The sequence below is a fragment of the Monodelphis domestica genome, chromosome 3 (assembly GCF_027887165.1).
Source record: "Monodelphis domestica isolate mMonDom1 chromosome 3, mMonDom1.pri, whole genome shotgun sequence".
NCBI classification, from domain to species: Eukaryota; Metazoa; Chordata; class Mammalia; order Didelphimorphia; family Didelphidae; genus Monodelphis; species Monodelphis domestica.
Window position 1 is genome coordinate 504,150,562 of NC_077229.1, and position 11,208 is coordinate 504,161,769.

Below are 11,208 nucleotides of genomic sequence, written 5' to 3' on the forward strand. Positions count from 1 at the left end.
TAATTTCCTCCTCATTGGAGGTAATGTCCCCCTTTTCATCTTTGATGCTGTTAATTTGCTTTTCTTCCTTCCTTTTTTTAATTAGATTGACCAGTACTTTGTCTATTTTGTTTGTTTTTTCAAAGTATCAGCTTCTTGTCTTTTTTATTAAATCAATAGTTCTATCACTTTCAATTTTATTAATTTCTCCCTTAATTTTTAAGATTTCTAGTTTGGTTTTCTTCTGGGGGTTTTTAATTTGGTCGCTTTTGAGTTTTTTTATTTGCATTTTATTTGCATTTCCAATTGATTGATCTCTGCTCTCCCTAGTTTGTTAATGTATGCACTCAGGGATATGAATTTACCTCTGATTACCGCTTTGGCTGCATCCCTAAAGGTTTGAAAGGATGTCTTGCCATTGTCATTTTCCTCGATGAAATTATTGTTTCTATGATTTCTTCTCTAACGATTTTGGAGTATCATATTGTTTAGTTTCCAATTAGTTTTTGATTTGGTTTTCCATGTACCATTACTGATTGTTATTTTTATTGCCTTGTGGTCTGAAAAGGCTGCATTTATTATTTCTTCTTTTCTGCATTTGTGTGCCATGTTTCTGTGACCTAATGTATGGTCAATCTTTGTGAATGTGCCGTGTGGTGCTGAGAAGAAGGTGTATTCCTTTTTATCCCTATTTATTTTTCTACATATGTCTATTAATTCTAATTTTTCTAAGATTTCATTCACTTCTTTTACCTCTTTCTTATTTTTTGATTTGATTTATCTAAATTTGATAATGGTTGTTTCAAGTCTCCCACTAATATGGTTTTACTGTTTATTTCTTCCTTCAATTCTCCTAGTTTCTCCATTAAAAATTTGGGTGCTATATTATTTGGTGCATACATGTTGATTAGTGATATTTCCTCATTATCTAAAGTCCCTTTTAACAAAATATAATTAATTGCCTTCCCTATCCCTTTTGATCAGGTCTATTTTTGCTTTGGCTTTATCAGATATCATGATTGCCACTCCTGCCTTCTTTCTGTCAGTTGAGGCCCAGAAGGTCTTACTCCATCCTTTAATTCTGACTTTGTGGGTTTCTACCCGCCTCATGTGTGTTTCTTAGAGACAACATATGGTAGGGTTTTGGATTCTAATCCATTCTGCTATTCGTCTATATATTATGGATGATTTCATTCCATTCACGTTCAATGTTATGATTGTCACTTGTGGACTCCCTGGCATTTTGATATCCTTCCCTAATTCTAACCTTTCTTCTTCAGCTCTACCTTTTAGTCCAGTGATTTACCTTAAATCAGTCCCCCTTGTACTTCCCTTTCTACCCCCCTCCCTTTTTATTCCCTCCCTTATTTTCCCCTGTAGTCTTTTTTAAATTCCCCCCACCCTCTCCCTCCCTTGTACTGCTTCCCTCCCCACCAGTCTGTTTTTTACCCTTCTACTCCCCTATAGGGCACAAATCTATTCTCTTCCCCAATGGATTGGATTGTTCTTCCTTTTTTGGGTCAGTTTCAAAGTGCGTAAAAGTTGAGTATTTCCTATCTCCAACCTCTTTACCCTTCCAGTGTATCAATGTTCTCCCCCCCTCCCGCCATGAGCTTCTTTGTGACATATAAATTTACCCCCATTTGTTTCTTTTCCCATTTCTTTTAGTCATAACCTCTTTTCTTTTTTCGCTTTAGTCATGTATACATATATATATATATATGTATATATATATATATATACATACACATGTATATGTATTTATGCATGCATATATCTATATACCTATTTATGGCTTGTCCTTTCATCCTATACTGTTTGTCACTGTTCCCTCTGAGTGTAGTTCTTCTAGCTGCTTAGGTGATAGCAACAGTTTTTAAGAGTTGCCAATGACCTCTTTTTTTATAGGGATACATATCATTTTAACTTATTGAGTCTCTTAAAAATTTTTTGTTGTTGTTGTTGTTTTCCCCCTTTTTTAATTACCTTTTGATGATTCTCTTGAGTTCTGTGGTTGGACTTCAAATTTTCTGTTCAGGTCTGGTCTTTTATTTATGAATGCTTGGAACTCTTCTGTTGTGTTAAATGATCATACTTTCCCCTGTAAGAATATAGTCAGTTTTGATGGGTATTTTATTCTTGGCTGTAGGCCTAGTTCCCTTGCTTTCCGGAATATCATATTCCATGCCTTTCGGTCCTTCAGTGTGGATGCAGACAGATCCTATGTTATCCTCACCATGTTTCCATGGTATCTGAATGGCTTCTTCTTGGCAGCTTGTAATACCTGTTCTTTCATCTGATTGTTTTGAATTTGGCTATAACATTTCTTGGTGTTGTCAGTTGGGGATTAAATACAGGGGGTGATCGGTGGATTCTTTCAATCTCCACTTTCCCCTCTTGTTCTAGGATTTCAGGACAGTTTTCCTGGATAATTTCCTCTAGTATTATGTCCAGGCATTTTCTTTTGTCGTGGTCTTCTGGTAGTCCAATTATTCTTAAATTGTCTCTTCTTGAACGATTTTTTAAATCATCTGTTTTGTGAATGAGATGCTTCACATTTTCCTCAATTTTTTCATTCTTTTTGTTTTGTTTTATAGTGTCCTGCTGCCTTGTGAGGTCACTTGATTCTAGTTGTTTTACTATGGTTCTTAAAGATTGGATTTCATCTCTGGCTTTTTGGTAGTCTTTTTCCTTCTGGTCTGGTTTTCTTTGAAGATTGTCTTTCATCCTCTTTATCTCGTCTTTCATCTCCTTTGCCTCATCTTTTATCTCCTTTGCCTCATTTTCCAGCTGGATGATTTTGGCTTTCAGGACACTATTTTCTTATTTTAGTTCAAGTGCCTCTGTTTCCAGATGACTTATCTTAATTTTTAAGTTCTTTTCCCAATTGTCTTCAGCCTCTCTTAGTTGTGTTTTGAGTTCTTCCACAGCCTGTATCCAATTCGCTGGGATTTCTGGTTTATCATTTGCTGATTTCTCCCCCTCTGTTCCATTTGGTGAGTAGTAGCTGTCTATGGTAGTTTCTTCCTTCTGTTTCTGTTGTTTGTTCAAATTCACCCCTTCTTTCCTCCCCATATTTGTCTGTGCTCTTATTCCTCATTTTTTTTTGTTTTTTGGGGACTTCTATCAGTCTCCCCTCTTGGAGCTTTAACAGAGGATCTCTTCGTGTAATCTCTGGGGGAGGGTTGTTTGGGGTTTGAGCTTTCCTGTCCTCTGGAGGCTTTTGATTGGCTTAAAGTCCAGCAGTCAATGAGGATGGATGGGGAGCCTGGGCTTCCCTGTGTTCTGGAGACTTTTGATGGGATTGAGTTCAGCTTAGTTAGGCTGGGTTTACTCTGAGTTTTAAACTTCCTGGAAGGCTGGAGCAGATATGGAGGATCTCCAAAGCTCTGGCCAGGCTGCCAGGTCTATGCTACTTCTAAACTGCCATCTTGACTTCACCTCTAGGTTTCTGTTTTTTCAGAAGACCCTGCTCTCTAAGGGGGGAAATTCGTGGCCTCTCTGGGCTCTGAGGGCTCCTGATGGGATTAGGTTCACCTGGTTCTTTCAGAAGACCCTGCTCTCTAAGGAGGGAGGGGTCGTGGCTTGCCTGGGTTCTGAGGGCTCCTGATGGGATTAGGTTCGCCTGGTTTGGGCCGAATGAGCCCTGAAGCAAAAAGCCTCTTCCTCCACAATCTGTGTTGAATGCCTAGAGACTGGCCCGGGTTGTTTTCAAGGTAGGCCCTTCACTGGCCCTGAGGTTTTTGTTCTTTCAGAAGCTCTGAGGGCTCCTGATGGGATTAGGTTCAGGTGGTATGGGCTGAATGATCCCCATGCCAAAAAAAGGAAGAAAAAAAGCAGCAACCTCCTCCTCCACAATCTGTGTTGAATGCCCGGAAACTGGCCCGGGTTACTTTCAAGGTAAGCTCTTAGGAGCAACCCTATTGCCAGCCCTGAGTTTTCTGTCCTTTCAGTAGCTCTGAGGGCTCCTGATGGGATTGGGTTCAGCTGGTGCCCTAAAGCTGAGACATCCCTTGAGACTCAGATGGAAGGACCCAGCCAGGGGGCTACGGGCTTCCCCCTTCTCTCTATGTTTCCCTGCCTTCTGTGTTGGGCACCCCAGAGACTGGCTCAGGTTGCTTTCAAGGTGAGTCCTCAGAGCCCTGAGGTTCCGGCTGCTGCCGTGGGCTCAGCACTCTGGGTTGGGGGGGATGGGTCCTGGGACCTTCTTTCTGTCTACCCCTTAGATCTGAGTGATCTAGGGTTCTGGCTTTTGGGGTGCGGTACCTTTTGATCCAGGTCCAGGAGGAGGTTTCCCCAGGTCTATCCTGTTGTTCAGCTTGAATTTCAGTGGCCTAGGAGCACTCTGTTTGCGATTGGTAAGGAAGGGTTTACTAGGTCTAAACTTTCGCTGCTTCTACACCGCCATCTTGACCAGAAGTCAATGATACCCATTTTTAAGAATTATAGATATCATTTTTCCATATAGGAATATAAACAATTTGACATCATTGAATCCCTTAATTTTTTCTCTTTATTATTTGTCTTTTTATGCTTCTCTTGAATTTTGTATCTGAATATTAAATTTTCTGTTTATGTCTGGTCTTTTCTTCAGGAATACTTGGAAATCTTCATTTTATTAAATGATGATTGAAAGAATATAGTCCAATTTGATTGGTAGGTGATTCTTGGTTGTAAACCCAATTATCTTGCCTTCCAGAATATCATATTCTAAGACTTCTGGTTCTTTAATATGGAAGCTGCCATATCCTGTGTAATCCTGACTGTAGTTCCAGGATATTTGAATTGTTTCTTTTCATCTGTTTGCAGTATTTTCTCCTTGTCATAGGAGCTCTTGACCTTGGCTATAGCATTCCTGGGAGTTTTCAGTTGGGGATTTATTGCAAGAGGTAATCTGTGGATTCTTTCAATTTCTGTTTTACCCTCTTGTTCAAGACTATCTGGACAGTTTTCTTGGGTAATTTCTTGTAATATGATGTCTATTTTTGTTTCTTTGTTTTGCTTATGACTTTCATGTAGCTTAATAATTCTTAAATTATCTCTCCTGGATCAATATTCTAAGTCAGTTGTTTTTTTTTCATGAGATGTTTCCTATTATCTTCTATGTTTTCATTCTGTTAATTTTGTTTTATTGTTTCTTGATGTTTTGTGATGTCATCAGCTTCTATTTGTCCAATTCTAATTTTTAAAGACTGAATTTCTTCCATGACTTTTGATGCTCCATTTCCTTTTGGTCCATTCCACATTTCATGACAATCTTTTCTTCATTAGATGGTTTTTGCCTCTTTTTCCAGTAGGTCAATTCTGTATTTTTAAGAACTTTTTCTTCATTATATTTTCATGTCTCTTTTTCCCAGCTGTGTGACCCTGGGAAAGTCACTTAACCCCCATTACCTAGCCCTTACCACTCTTCTGCCTTGGAGCCAAGATTGATTCCAAGACAGAAGGTAAGGGTTTAAAAAAAAAAAGAACCCATGCCTGAGATGTAAGTGGTAGAAAAAGTTGAACATTTTTTTCTTTTTAAGCTGTTATTTTCTTTTTGTATTACTTTTTTTTCTTTTTTCTTGTTTTCCTTCAACCTGTCATATTTGATTTTTTAAAATTCCTTTTTGAGTTCTTCCATAGCTTGAGATCAATTCCAAAGTTTTTTTAGTTTTTGAATTTGGTTGCTTGGATCTCACTATCTCTTGTTGGTTCTATTCTTTGTTCTTTTTCCACATAGAAATTTTCAAATATTAAATATTTCTTCTGCTGCTTACTCATTTTCCCAGCCTTTTTTGCCTGTATACTGGGAATTCTGAAAGCTGCTTGCTGATTCTGTCTCCTCTCCTGGCTTGCAGGGTTATACACTGTGAGATATTTTGCCCTGCAAGTAAATCTTAATTGCAGCAGGGCAGACTTGAAAGGATCCAGCACTATGGACTTCTGGACCTCACTGAATACTAGTGCCACAGCCTAGGACTTCAAGGGGTGGGTTTGAGGTGCTCTTTTGTTTGTGAAACTCAGGTCCTGGGATCCCAAATTTGGTCTATATCCAGGTTCAGATTTTGGCACAGTAGATGGAGGGGAGAGTCAGCCAGCACTCCTCTGTGTGCAGTTTTGCTTCCATTTCCCCTTTACCCCATGAAAATAAACTCTCTCTGACTACCTTTCAAGTTATGTTCAGCAGCAGATCCCCTTCGTTCCATCTTGCTGTTGAATTTTTACTTTTGTCATTTTGAAGCCCTTTTAAAAGATTGGTTTGGAAGGATAGTCAGAGAGGTTTGGGCTTTTGCTGCTACTAAACTGCCATCTTGACTCCACCCCCTCCCCATTCCATCATTTTTAAAAGGTACTTCTTTATCAAATTTACCAGTGCCAAAAAACCTAGAAAAATAAATAAAATCATGGGTACCACAATCCATAAAAAAAAGTCTTAATAATTTGAAAACTTGAATAGAGATAAAATTTTAATGGGGATAAAATAGGGAGGCAGTATATAGTAATGAGGAGAGATTGTTGGCCTTGAATTGGGCTTATAGTTCACTTCTAATAGTAGTAGTAGTAGTCTCTCGGTAACCGAGGATGACGATTGTCTTTGTGCGTTTTTGTGCACAAAGACACTTGTGCATGAAGATTTAAGTGGAAAAGTCGATGCACAGAGACAGTCCCACTCTCTCAGCATTGGAAGTTTGGGTCCAGTGGCACTTCTAATACTTACTATATAAATCCAGGAAAGTTACCTGAACTCTCTGAGGCTCAATTCCCAAATCTGCAAAATAGGGAAAATGATACCTGTGATACCCACCTTACACGGTTATTATGAGACATAGATGAGATAATATATCATTAATTGCTCCTCAAATCTTCCAACTGCTGTATATCACTGTTTTATTATCTCATTCTCATTGTTTCAAAGGAGATAAGTTAGAAAAGATTCTAAACTAAGTATTTGCAACATAGCACAATGCCTGACACATAGTAAGTACTTAATCAGTGCTCATTGACTGACTGAAAATTTGTTATAGTAGTAATAATAATAACAGTAATATTTATATAGTGTCTACTCTGTGCTAAGCACTGTGCTAGGTGCTTTACAATTATTCTCTTATTTGTTCTCCACAAAAACCCCGAAAAATAGGTGTTATTACTATCCCCATTTTATAGATGAAGAAACAGCGGTAAAGAGAAATTAAAAGATTTGCCCAGAGTCACACAGCTAGAAAGTATCTGAGGATATATTTGAAATTAGGGTTTCCTGATTCCAGGATCAATCTTCTTTCCACTTCACCAGCTACCTGCTATCCTGCTGATTAATACTTTTATATTTGAAGCTCTATGGACTATTGTCAAATTCCATCCAACCTCTCTTTAGGAGGGATGACATCCCAGGTCTAGACTTCTACAATAGCCTGATCTGCTTTCCTCTAGTCTCTCCTGCTCCTGTCCATTCTCCTCTCAGCTATCAAATTGATTTTCCTAAAACACTGGTCTGATGATTTCATCCCACCTTTTGGAGGGAGGGTTGGTTGGTAGAATTTGAATTTCTAGACCAGGCTTGCCCTGATGATCAGTAAGTCTGATAGAAGAGGTCTAGTGTCTAAGAGCTCAATTATTGGACAGGTGCTTCATTTACCTTCTCTAGCCATAAAGCATAACTCTATCTTGGATCCTTATTTCAATACTGATTGATCTAATTTGCTCCTCACACACCAGTTCCAGGCATGAGGGGAAGAAACCAAGTAAATATCTGACCCTGTATATGTTTCTGAAGCCAGGGGTTCCCTAATAAAATATCAATCCTAGAAATACAATACAGATATTAAGAAAGTCCTGGAACTTGAACTGGCCCCACAGCAGGGAAAAAACCCTGAGTGACAATGAATTCTGAGGATATGGTTTCCATTTTCATCCTGAAAGTCATCTCTAATCACAGAACTCAGATTCCTGCTTCACAACACTTTCTCATTTGTATAACTGCAACACTGAACCAGATGCTTTTTCTTTCTACTTTCCAATGACATTTCTATTAGTGGTAATGAACCATTAAAGGACAGCCCATACATATATGGATAATGACATCAACACTGATGCAATTTTTTGGCTGGCAAACATATTTTGCTAAAGCAAGCAGTAAAGCAATAATGGGGAAGTTATACACATTAGATTAGGCAAAAGAATACATAAGAGTCAAGAAACTATGCAATCTAGAAACAAAATGCAATCTTAATGAAAACCAGGAGAGAATTTCACCCAAGCAGACCTTTCTTAGAGATTTCTGGAGGGGGTGCTGGTGTTAGGAATCAAGGGACATGTGGGAGTCCTGGCTTCTCCATCCTATCTCTGTCTTAAAGACGTCTTCTGTCTATCATTCAAAGTCTTCACCTTGCCTTTCTTGATCTCATCCTTCTCAATCTCTACTCCATTTCTCTCTAACAGTCATTCAATTTTAAAATATGTTATAGGGGACAGCTAGGTGACTCATAATATTTCTTAAAACCTCTGCAATCATTAGTTTATTAGTATCATCCAGGATTCAGATGTTCAGTATTCCTCCTGAAATTATACATAAACAAATGCAAAACGGAAATTAGAATCTGAAAGCTGAAATTGTATAACAAAACATTACTCCATCACAAAAGCGTGTAAAAGTGCAAGAACTCTATTTAAAACACTGGCACTCAAGAGAACCATAATTTCATAACCACAAAACTGCCAAATTATCCCCCCAAATGGTAAGCAGATAAACATAAATGTTCAGTTTTAATGAACACAGTTAGCTTTGATTTTAAAAGGGAAAAATATTTGATCAAATTAATTGTTTGGTGTTCAAACAATTTACCATAATGCTAAATTTTGTGTATTTTCCACGAAGACCTATTTTTTAAAGAGGCTCAAGTATTAGTTATCCATAAACCTGAATTAGGAAAAACAGCTCACTTTAAATGAGACTGTGCTTTATTTGGGACTAACTTAAATCAACTCTGAATTTTCAGTTTATGGAATCTAAAGTTTCCCAAGGGCCATTCCCTGCCAGCTCCATTGTACTACCTAGCCTTTAGTAAGTCTACTGCCAAAGATTACTGTGGCAGTCTTGCATTTCAACTCATGCTTTTTGGGGCATAGTCTCAGCTTTTCTGAAGGGAATTATAAACATAACTTCAGTTACATAGTAATAAAGGTGTGAATGTTGTATAATCCCTCACACAAAAGGTCAGAACGCACCCTTCTTTTGGTCCTTCCAGGACAGAATTTTAGTATGTTTCACTCAAATAATTCTATGCTGCTGATTTCTATATTCTCCACTTGGTGAATGTTGTAACTGGATAGAATACTGTACTATGTGAAATTTAAGTTTATTAACTGGGAATTTCTGATTTCCAGTTATGGAAGAAAATCATTTCTATACAAGTTTTATTACCCCATCAATATTATGCAGAGCATGTCGATCAAAGCTTTTTTTAATCAATTAAATATACAAAAAGATGATAACTGTAATAATTCACATGATCCCAAATGGGCATACAAAAAGCAAAGACGAGCTTCCCCTCAAAAAGAAGTTATGATTTAAAGGCACCGATGAAAAGGACAACAATACTAATAAAAAAATTATATTTACTTAGAAGCATTCAGAATGTCAACAAAACAGCTGCAACCTTTTTTTTTTTGCAATTTGGTATTCAGTTAACAGAACAACAAGTATTTCATATGCTGCATAAGACAACTGAAGATGAAAATGAACTACATCCCCATATATAACTAATTTGTCCTGTGCACCAACAAGAACTTGCTTTAAATTTCCATGCCAATTTACAACCCCCGTACTGTACCAGGCAAGATTAGTGGCTATTGAAAATACCACTAAAGGACAGGGCTATCTAAAGACACATTTGGTATTGTGTTAACTATACCAAAAAAGGCACTGTACAGTTTAAAAACAAATCTTACACAGCCTTACATTTCTTTTTTTTTTCTTTAAAAGGAGTGAGTTGTGTACAGGGGGGTTAAATGCTTTATAGACAAGAAAAACTGCTCTAGAACAAACTTATTCATCATCATCTTCCTCATCCTCTTCTTCATCTTCCTCATCTTCTTCCTCCTCCTTCTTTTTCTTGCTCTTCCCAGCTTTGACAATGCCTCCCTTTTTACCCACATCAGGTTTTCCTTTAGCTCAGTATGCATCAATATCCTTTTCATACTTTTCCTTCAGCTTAGCTGCCTTCTTTTCATAAAGTTGTTTGTCATCTGAAGCAGTATTATTCCACATTTCTCCCAATTTTTTGGCCACATCTCCAATAGAAAGACCAGGATGCTCCCCTTTGATTTTTGGATGATACTCAGAACAGAATAAGAAAAATGCCAAAGGAGGCCTCTTTGGTGCATTGGGATCCTTAAATTTCTTTTTTGTTTCTCCATTAGGTGGTATGTAGATTTTCATTCCTCTTTCACAACGAACCTTATCAGCTTTTGCCATGTCCTCAAATTTTCCTTTCTCTTTAGCTGGCATTGCCTTCCACCTTTCTGAGCATATTTTAGAAAATTCTGAGAAGTTCACAGAAGCATCTGGGTGCTTCTTCTTGTGTTCCTCCCGGCAGGTTTGCACAAAGAAGGCATATGAAGACATTTTCCCTCTTGGCTTCTTAGGATCACCTTTGCCCATTTTTGATTATTTTCTTGCCCTGGCACTTCCTCTATGGAGCTCAATACACTGCAATGGCTGTGAGAGTGCAAGCCAGATGCAGCCTCCTCACTCTCTCCGTTCTGTAACATTACTCCAGGTGACTCATAATATCGAGAGTCAAGTTTAGAGACAGAATGTCATGGGTTCAAATATGGCATCAGATACTTCCTAACCATGTGACCCTAGTTAAGTCCCATTGCCCAGCCCTTACCATTCTATTGCCTTGGAACCAATACACAGAACCGATTCCAAGATGAAAGATAAGGTTTTTAAAAATACATACATATATATATATATATGAAAATATATGTGTGTGTGTGTGTGTGTGTGTGTGTGTGTGTGTCTTTTAACTTCTAAAAATCTAAATAAGACAAGGTGATACAATGGAAAAAACACTGAGCTTATACATAGAAGATCTGGGTTCAGGTCTTTGATCCATCATTTCTAAGCTGCTAACCATTGAGCAAGTAACCTAACTTCCTTAAGCATCAATTTCCTCATCCTTAAAATGGTAATAATAATAAAGGTCCTGCCTACTTTATAGTCCTGTTTCTGGATCAAGTGATTTA

General features: G+C 37.9%; 1 pseudogene; it reads right to left on the reverse strand.

The window, feature by feature from the left end:
• Positions 1–10,003: 10,003 nt before the first annotated feature.
• Positions 10,004–10,669, reverse strand: LOC100618542 (high mobility group protein B1-like; annotated as a pseudogene).
• Between the last annotated feature and the right edge of the window lie 539 nt (positions 10,670–11,208).